An 8,049-nucleotide genomic window follows, 5' to 3' on the forward strand; every position below is an offset into this window, starting at 1 on the left:
CCATGACCTCCAAATCAAACTAGTTATGTTGTTGGACTCCTTCCATAAACTTATTCATTTAAAGTTGAATTTTTAATAACCCTAATTATGACATTTAAATCAAACAATTTATGTTGTAAGGATTCTTTCATATAGCTTATTCATTTTAAGTGAAATTCTGAAAAACCCTTACTAAAATGTTTTAAATGGAATTCTGAAAAATCCCCATCGAGATTTGAAATCAAACAACATACTACTCAAATATTCTAATTCCAAAGATAGTTTTAAAAACATAAGTTTCAAAGTAGGTGAAGCATAGTAGCACTATAATTAAATACAACTATTTTTTTTTTTCCTTATTAGACCATGCTCAAGATCATCACTCTATTGTCAATGTTTTTTCCTCAAAACAAGCATCTAGGGACTTCGATGAAATTTCAAAGATTATAGGGTATTCTTTCAATGTTATTCTACTTGTCGAGATTCTATATTACTTACTTCCTTTAAGAATAATGTGTGCCACTTTCTTAATAGATTGTCTTCAAAATATTTCTTTCATTAGTTCAACGAGCTCCACTAAATCACTTTTGTCATGTAGAAGATGAATTTCCATTATTTGTACAGGTCTTTTCTAGAGATACAGTTTGAAGAGCCACAATACATACCTTGTACTTATTATTTTCAGATCATCAATATGTCTAGAGAATGAAAATGTGTAGAGGTGTTGATCATGCAAATTTGAAAAATAGATCGAGAATAAGAGTATTTCTGTAAAGACTATTTTATTTTTATTCTTTGATGGCTCAAAACAAAGGAGACTTGGGCTATTCCAAATATTTCATCTCCGGATTTCTTATAGAGTTTTTATGGGTCCCTGTACATTTAAAGGATGCACCTTAATTGGAAATTCCTATTGGAAGATATTGAATTCAAACATATTGATTTAACTTTTCATTTCTACCACACGCACTCAAGCAGGAAGAAGACAAACAATATCTTTCTAATGAAGAGCTAATGGATATGGATGATGACTCTGTAGAAATACCTCATCTTAAAGGTTATGAGGGTTATACTAAATTTGCCAATATTAATTGTGAAAGTGGATGATATGAAGTGTTGTGTGATTTAAGAGTGGATTACTTTTGGATAAAATGACAAACATCTATCTTGTGATAATATGTGTTATGATGAATGCATTACTTAATAGTTGAGTATTAGAAACTCCTACCTTGTGTATAGATATATGTTTCCTATGAAGTATTCCAATCATTAAAGGAATGAAGACTTTCATTATAGGGCTATCATCAATGCTATTGTCTTTTATTTATGAAGCTACACAAAGCTCTTTTAATTTTGATCTATGTTTTTAGATTCTGGGAATGTAGATTCATAACATAGATGCTCTATAAATTTTTTTGTCAAAATGGTTACTAGATTACAGAGGGTCACCATTTTTTATTTTCTAAAAGAGTTAACATCACATACAAATAAAGGGTTTTACTTTTGTATTTTCTTGACTTTTAAACTTGTTTTGAGCTCTTTTGATAATGCCATGCCCAAAATTTTACACTTGGGTAAAGAATGCAATTAATTTTTTATTTTTTTTAAATACTTCTCATGATTGATTTATGTCATTGGGTAGAACACATGAATATATTATTTTATATGAATAACTAGTTATGTGATTAATACATCGATGGAACTAGTAGTATAGGAAGGTCATATGATGTCACAAAATGATATCTAAGTATAGGTAATGAAGAAGGGTAAGAATGTGTACATGGTAGTCACCCTACAATAAGCAGTGGGTTGTGTTATAATATCTTGCATCACTCTAGCATAACTTGGAACAAGATATCACAATTCTTTATTTATCTATTTATTATTTATTTAATCACGCTTTTCTATTAATGTTATTATTCTAGTGTCCATATTTTACTTAATGTTACTACTGCCACCATTTCCAATTATCATACTTATTATTAATGATGGAAATTATAAGCACTCCATTAATTAACATTATCCCTCTATACCCATAATAAGATTCTCTTAATTTTCATGTAAAGAATCTTAATACCCATGTTATTTATAAAATTATACCCCATATCAAAACAACTAATATCTTCATGGACATCATTATTAGCATTAACGTTAATACTTATTTTTAATATTAACATTAGTAATAATACCACCCAAGAACTTAGTTTTCCTCACAATGGAATAGTTCAACTAATATACTAAGTTATCAAATTATATATAAATGTATTTTTTCCATTCAATAATTACTTAGTCTATAAATAATATTATTTTATTTAACTTTTGTTTCATTTCAAATAATAAATAACTAATTTCATGTATTCAAAAATAATATTAAAATGGTTAGACTCTTTAACATGCAGAGTCAACATCCCCAATCCCGCACTCTCAGATGGAATAGGAACATATCCTGTTGGTAGAAAATATTCCAAATTGTTGGTCAGAAGAAAGCCAAGGATTACAGATCTCTAGAAAAAAATCTCACTAATTGACTCCACTCTTTGGAACATGAAATTCAATTACAACCTTCCTCCTCTACCTTGGTTGAAAGGGTCTCTCAGGATAGAGACATCCTTAGGAAACATCAACAGATCAAAATGGGGGGTACCTTCATGAGAGCCTGTAATCACTGGCTCCAATTTGGAGACAAAGGCTCCAAATTTTTCTTTAACCTTCTCAAAATAAAACAAAACAAAGAGAAAATTGACAGAATCATAGTATAGGACAAGGAACTCCTAAATATCAATGATATCAAAGATGCTTTTGAAATGTTTTATAACACTCTCTTTACCTCAGAGGATAATGAAGCTTCGAAAGATGCTAGAAATAGATGTAATAACATTATCCCAAAAAGGATCTCTGAGAATGAAGCTCTCCTTCTCAAGACCAAAATATCTATGCAAGAAATTGTTGATGCCATTAAGGCTCTCAAGGATAATAAGGCCCCAGGTCCTGATGGACTCCCTGTTGAATTCTACAAAGCCAATATTGAGTCAGTCACTAAAGACCTCTATGACATATACACTAAAGCACTTGATGCTGGCACCCTTGGGGAGTCCATCAATAGGAGCATTGTTAAACTTATCCCAAAAGATGGGGACAAAGCCCTCATAAAAAATTGGAGGCCAATTACCCTCCTTAACATCTCATATAAAATCCTAGCCAAAGCCCTAGCTTCTCGCCTTGAGAAAATTCTTCCCAAGTTCATCTATTCTACCCAAATTGGATTCATTAAAGGTAGGTATATCTTGGAGAACCTTGTCACTAGCTTAAAATCTATGGAATGGGCCAAGACTTCTAATCAAGATTCTGCCATCTTCCTTGTTGACTTTGAGAAAGCCTATGACAGGGTGGAATGGGACTTCATCCTCATGATGCTTAAAGCCTTTGGTTTCCCTAGCGAGTTCTGTAAATATGTTCAAATCCTCCTCAAAGATGCCTCTACCCTGATTGAAGATAATGGGACTTTCTCTCAGTCTATTCCTCTTTCCATATCCATTAGGTAGGGCTGCCCTTTTGCCCCTGCTCTATTTGTTATTGCCTCGGATGCCTTATTCTACCTCCTAAGAGATGACACCATATCTCTTAGAGTTCATGGCATTAAGATGTCAGATGACTCTGAATTGCTCAACATTTAGTTTTCTAATGATACCTCGTTCTTCCTGGAGCTCTCTAAGCATAACATTGACTCCATCAATCAAAAACTTGACACCTTCGGTAGAGCCTCTGGTGCTCGTATCTCAAACTCCAAATCTATTCTGCTTGGGTGAAAAGAGAAACCCCCAGATTGGCTTCAACAGTTTGGATACTCATGGTGAGGACCCAATAAAATAGTTAGATACCTTGGTATCCCTTTCTCTATCTCTCCCTCTCTTAAAGACATGTGGATTTGGGTCAAAGAAAAGATTGATAAAAAGATTAACAAGTGGAACAATAGGTTCTCTCCCTGGCTGGTAGGATTCAAGTCTGCTAGAAGATCCTTTCTTCCTACAGTATATACTACTCCTCTGTTTGGATGTTCAGTGACTACCAAATTTTTGAAATCCAAAAATCTATCAGATGCTTCCTTTGGTCCGATTGCAAGGGTAAAAGAAAGGCCCACATGGTCGAATGGATCTGGTGTCACATAGACAAGAAAATTGGTGGGCTGGTTCTTAAGGATCTCAGAACATAAGGAATTTCCCTTGCTGCCAAATGAATATTTCATGCTTTGGAAGGAAAAGAACCCTGGAAGATTCTTGTCAGAAATAACATTCAAAATGGTGTCCCCAAGCTTGCCAAATCTTGGAAAGCCCTCCCCTTTAGTGATCTGGTAGCAGGCGGTTTCTCTATGTCTGTCCAAGGCACTTGGGTATTTAAGTCCATCTGGAAAGCTTGGGAGCATGAACACAACTTATTGTCAACTCTAGCATTGACTGTAATAACACTCTGCATGGGGAAAGATCAATATGGTTGAATCTCTACCATAATTCTAAACCCCTTGCCTTAACCCAAGGATGCTCTGCTAGGTGCTAGTATAATAAGGGCATTGAGTATTTTATGGACATCTTGGAACATGATAATCTCATTAGCTGGGAGGATCTTAGTAATGAGTATGGCCTCCTTGCCTGGCATAAGAGAACCTACAATATGATTAAAAATGCCTGTGTTTGTCTCAATCTTCCCAGGAACACTGATGTAGACGCTCACAGATGCCTCTCATTCCTTTGGAAGGATGGTTCCCTCCTCTCCAAGATCAAAGCCAAGTCTATTTACAAATTTCTCAAATATGACAACTCGTTGGTCGATCACATTAACTCCCTTTGGTATGTTGACTCTAATACCTCTGCTTGGCAGAAAAATTTTGAGAAACTATGGAACTCTCCCATCCCCCTTAAGATTAAATGCTTTAGGTGGCAAATCATGCTGGATGGACTACCTATTAGGAATAACTTGTCTGCTTATGACTTATGCTCTATTTGTAGGAAGCTTGAGACTACATGACACATTTTTCTCAACTGCATTTTTGCTAGAGAGGTCTGGTTGATGATTGGAATGTCCCTTACTGAACATGTCTGTACGCTTGATATTATTACTGGTTTCATTCATGGTCTTAAGAAGGATGCTAACCTATTCTAGAAAATTCTTTCTTCTTTGATACTTTGGTTTATTTAGAAATTTCGAAATGAGGAAAAGTTCCAAGGCAATGATAGATCTCTTACTGGGTTTTTAATAAAACTCATACGTTATTAAATTATTGTAAAGATATATTTCTTGATGAATGTCAAGAGGGAAAAGTTGTTGTATTTCCTCAAGGATGGCCATGCAACTATGTTCATTTATGAGATGAAAGATGGATTTGAATGGGCTAGGATTGCGGAAAACTAGACTACCTTCGATGATGCACTAAAGACGCTGATCAAGGAACTCAAGGATAACAGAGGTTCCTACTTTAACAAGCTTGAGATGTTTACTTAGATCCTGGATTGGAAGAAGGTGGTGTGGATGGAAGGTCCACAAGGCTGGACCACGTGTTTGGAAAATCAGGATGAGATTCTCCAATAGATGCCTAGTATGCTGCTGTAACAATTAGTGTGTTCCTAGTCCACTTTCTCGAATACTATATAATGCTAAACAATTTCCTTCATGACTCTTTTTGGTATTTGGATGGCTGTATATGTTCAGTCAGTTAGTGTCTTTGACCTTACTGCTTGATGGTTGAGGCTCTGCCTCCCATTGTTTTTTTGTATAAACTCTCTATATTTTGATCTCTTGATTTTTAATACAAAAAAATTAATATTCAAATATCACACATATTTATTTATTAAACATGTATAGTTTTATATATGTTTGTAATAAATGACTGAATTTTTAATTTTCAAATGATGATTAAACAATATCATCAATGTTCATTTTCTATATTGCATATAAAATTTAAAATTCTTAAATTTCCAATTTAGAAACATCATCAATATATTTAGAGAAATGAATTGTTTACATTTAGAAACATCTAAGTTAAAGAAAATAGAAACATTCAATAACAATTATGAAGTTTATTTATATTATTTTTTTCTTTTTATTTAATATTTAATTCAAATTTCTAAAGGAAAGAAAAGAGATCAAACTTAGAAATTTTATAAAAAATTAGAAACGTCTAAGTTAGAACCTAGATAAATATAATAGCATTAATCATTTAATATATGTCTTAACAATAACCAAATTTTATTTCATCTTATTTTATTTATTTGCATCTACATTTTGTATTATCTTTCACTCTTCTGTGACATTCCAGAAAACCCTTCATTCTTATACTTCTTACCTAGCATTGCACAAGCCAAGAGGGAGGCACTTGGTCAGACAATCAAAAGGGCACACCATATAATCTAATTAGGGGTACTAATGGCATCCCCCATCTGATTGAAAGGGCAAAATGTTTCTTTCTTTCTTTCTCTCTTTTTTTTTCTCTTTTTATATTATTGTATTATGTAAACCAAGATCTCCCAATATTTATGTTTAGTTAACCAATGTTTATTATATTGGTCTACTCTGCACTAGTGACACATAGGCATTATATATGCACACCTACATGCAAACTTGTAAATCAATTTATAGATAAGTCCATAAAGAGTTAGCCATGGTACTCTTAATTTTATATACTTGGGTATCTTGGTATTGAGGGTGTTGATTGGTTAGAATATTTATGTCTCTATGTATATCGGTTTACATCCCTGAGTTCTTCTTTTTCTTTCTTTCTTTCCCTTGCAATTTAAGTCAGCTTGAAAGGCCGAAATTCAAGTCAAAATGCAACTAAAAGGTTAAAATTCATCCTAAAAGGCTAAAATGAGAGCAACAAAAGTCACTAAATTGGTTGTTTTAATTGAGAGTTAAAAGAATTAATTATGACTTACACATAATAATATTCACGAGAAATGTAATCAATTTACAAATAAGTCCAAAAAGAGTTAGCCATGGTACGCTTCTTTTTTAGCTTAAACCAAAGCATATGTTAGGCCCTATAAAACCATCGAATCTATAAATGAACATGTACAAAAGATGGGACACATTTATGCTATTATATGAGGTTCAGATGAACATTAATCTAGTCTAATTCACAAGTTTTCATGCAGGTGTGCCTATATAACGCCTATACGTCGCTAGTACAGAGTAGACCAATTCAATAAACATTGGTTAACTAAACATAAATATTGGGAGATCTTGGTTTACATACAATAATATAAAAAGAGAGAAAAAAAAAGAAGAGAGAAAGAAAGAAAGAAACAATTTTCCTTTTCAATCAGATGGGAGATGCCATGATACTACCCCTACTTAGATTATATGGTGTGCCCTTTCGATTATCTGACCAGGTGCCTCCCTCTTGGCTCATGCAATACTCGGTAAGAAGTACAAGAATGAAGGGTTTTCTTGAATGTCACGGAAGGGTGAAAGATAATATAAAATGTAGATGAAAACGTATTTGATCATTCATGTATTTATTTGACCCATGTGGTCGTATTTATTATTGGTTATGTATGCCTTGATGGCAGGATTTAAATGATGTGAACCTTATGTATTCTTCACCCTTTTAATTATCAGATGGGTCTTGCAGTTGAGCAGACCCAGAGATGTAGCCCACTAGGGGTGAACTTTGATATCATTTTGATGTTATGTGATGTTTATGTTCTTATGTTTCCTTTTTAATTTAGCATGTATGGATGGAATTATGTTAGAATGCATAATGTGGATTAGATGAAGTTAACTTAAATGTATGTATGTAGTCATCTGATTAAATGCAGTAATTTGGATCATGAAAAAATGTAGATTTGAATAATGGAATGTATCCAGTTATTGATAATGCAATTAAGTATGCATGGAAATTATTCATTAGTTTATGATGAAATTAAAGTACATTATGAAATTAGATGCATGCAATATGTTTTAATGAAAATATTGAAGGTGATGTATGGTTTAATTTTATTGGATGAACTTAATCATGTTATCTATACCTTTAACCTCAATGGATGAACCTCATCATGTTATCAATATTTTTAATTTACC

Source organism: Cryptomeria japonica, chromosome 7 (assembly GCF_030272615.1).
Source record: "Cryptomeria japonica chromosome 7, Sugi_1.0, whole genome shotgun sequence".
Lineage (NCBI taxonomy): Eukaryota > Viridiplantae > Streptophyta > Pinopsida > Cupressales > Cupressaceae > Cryptomeria > Cryptomeria japonica.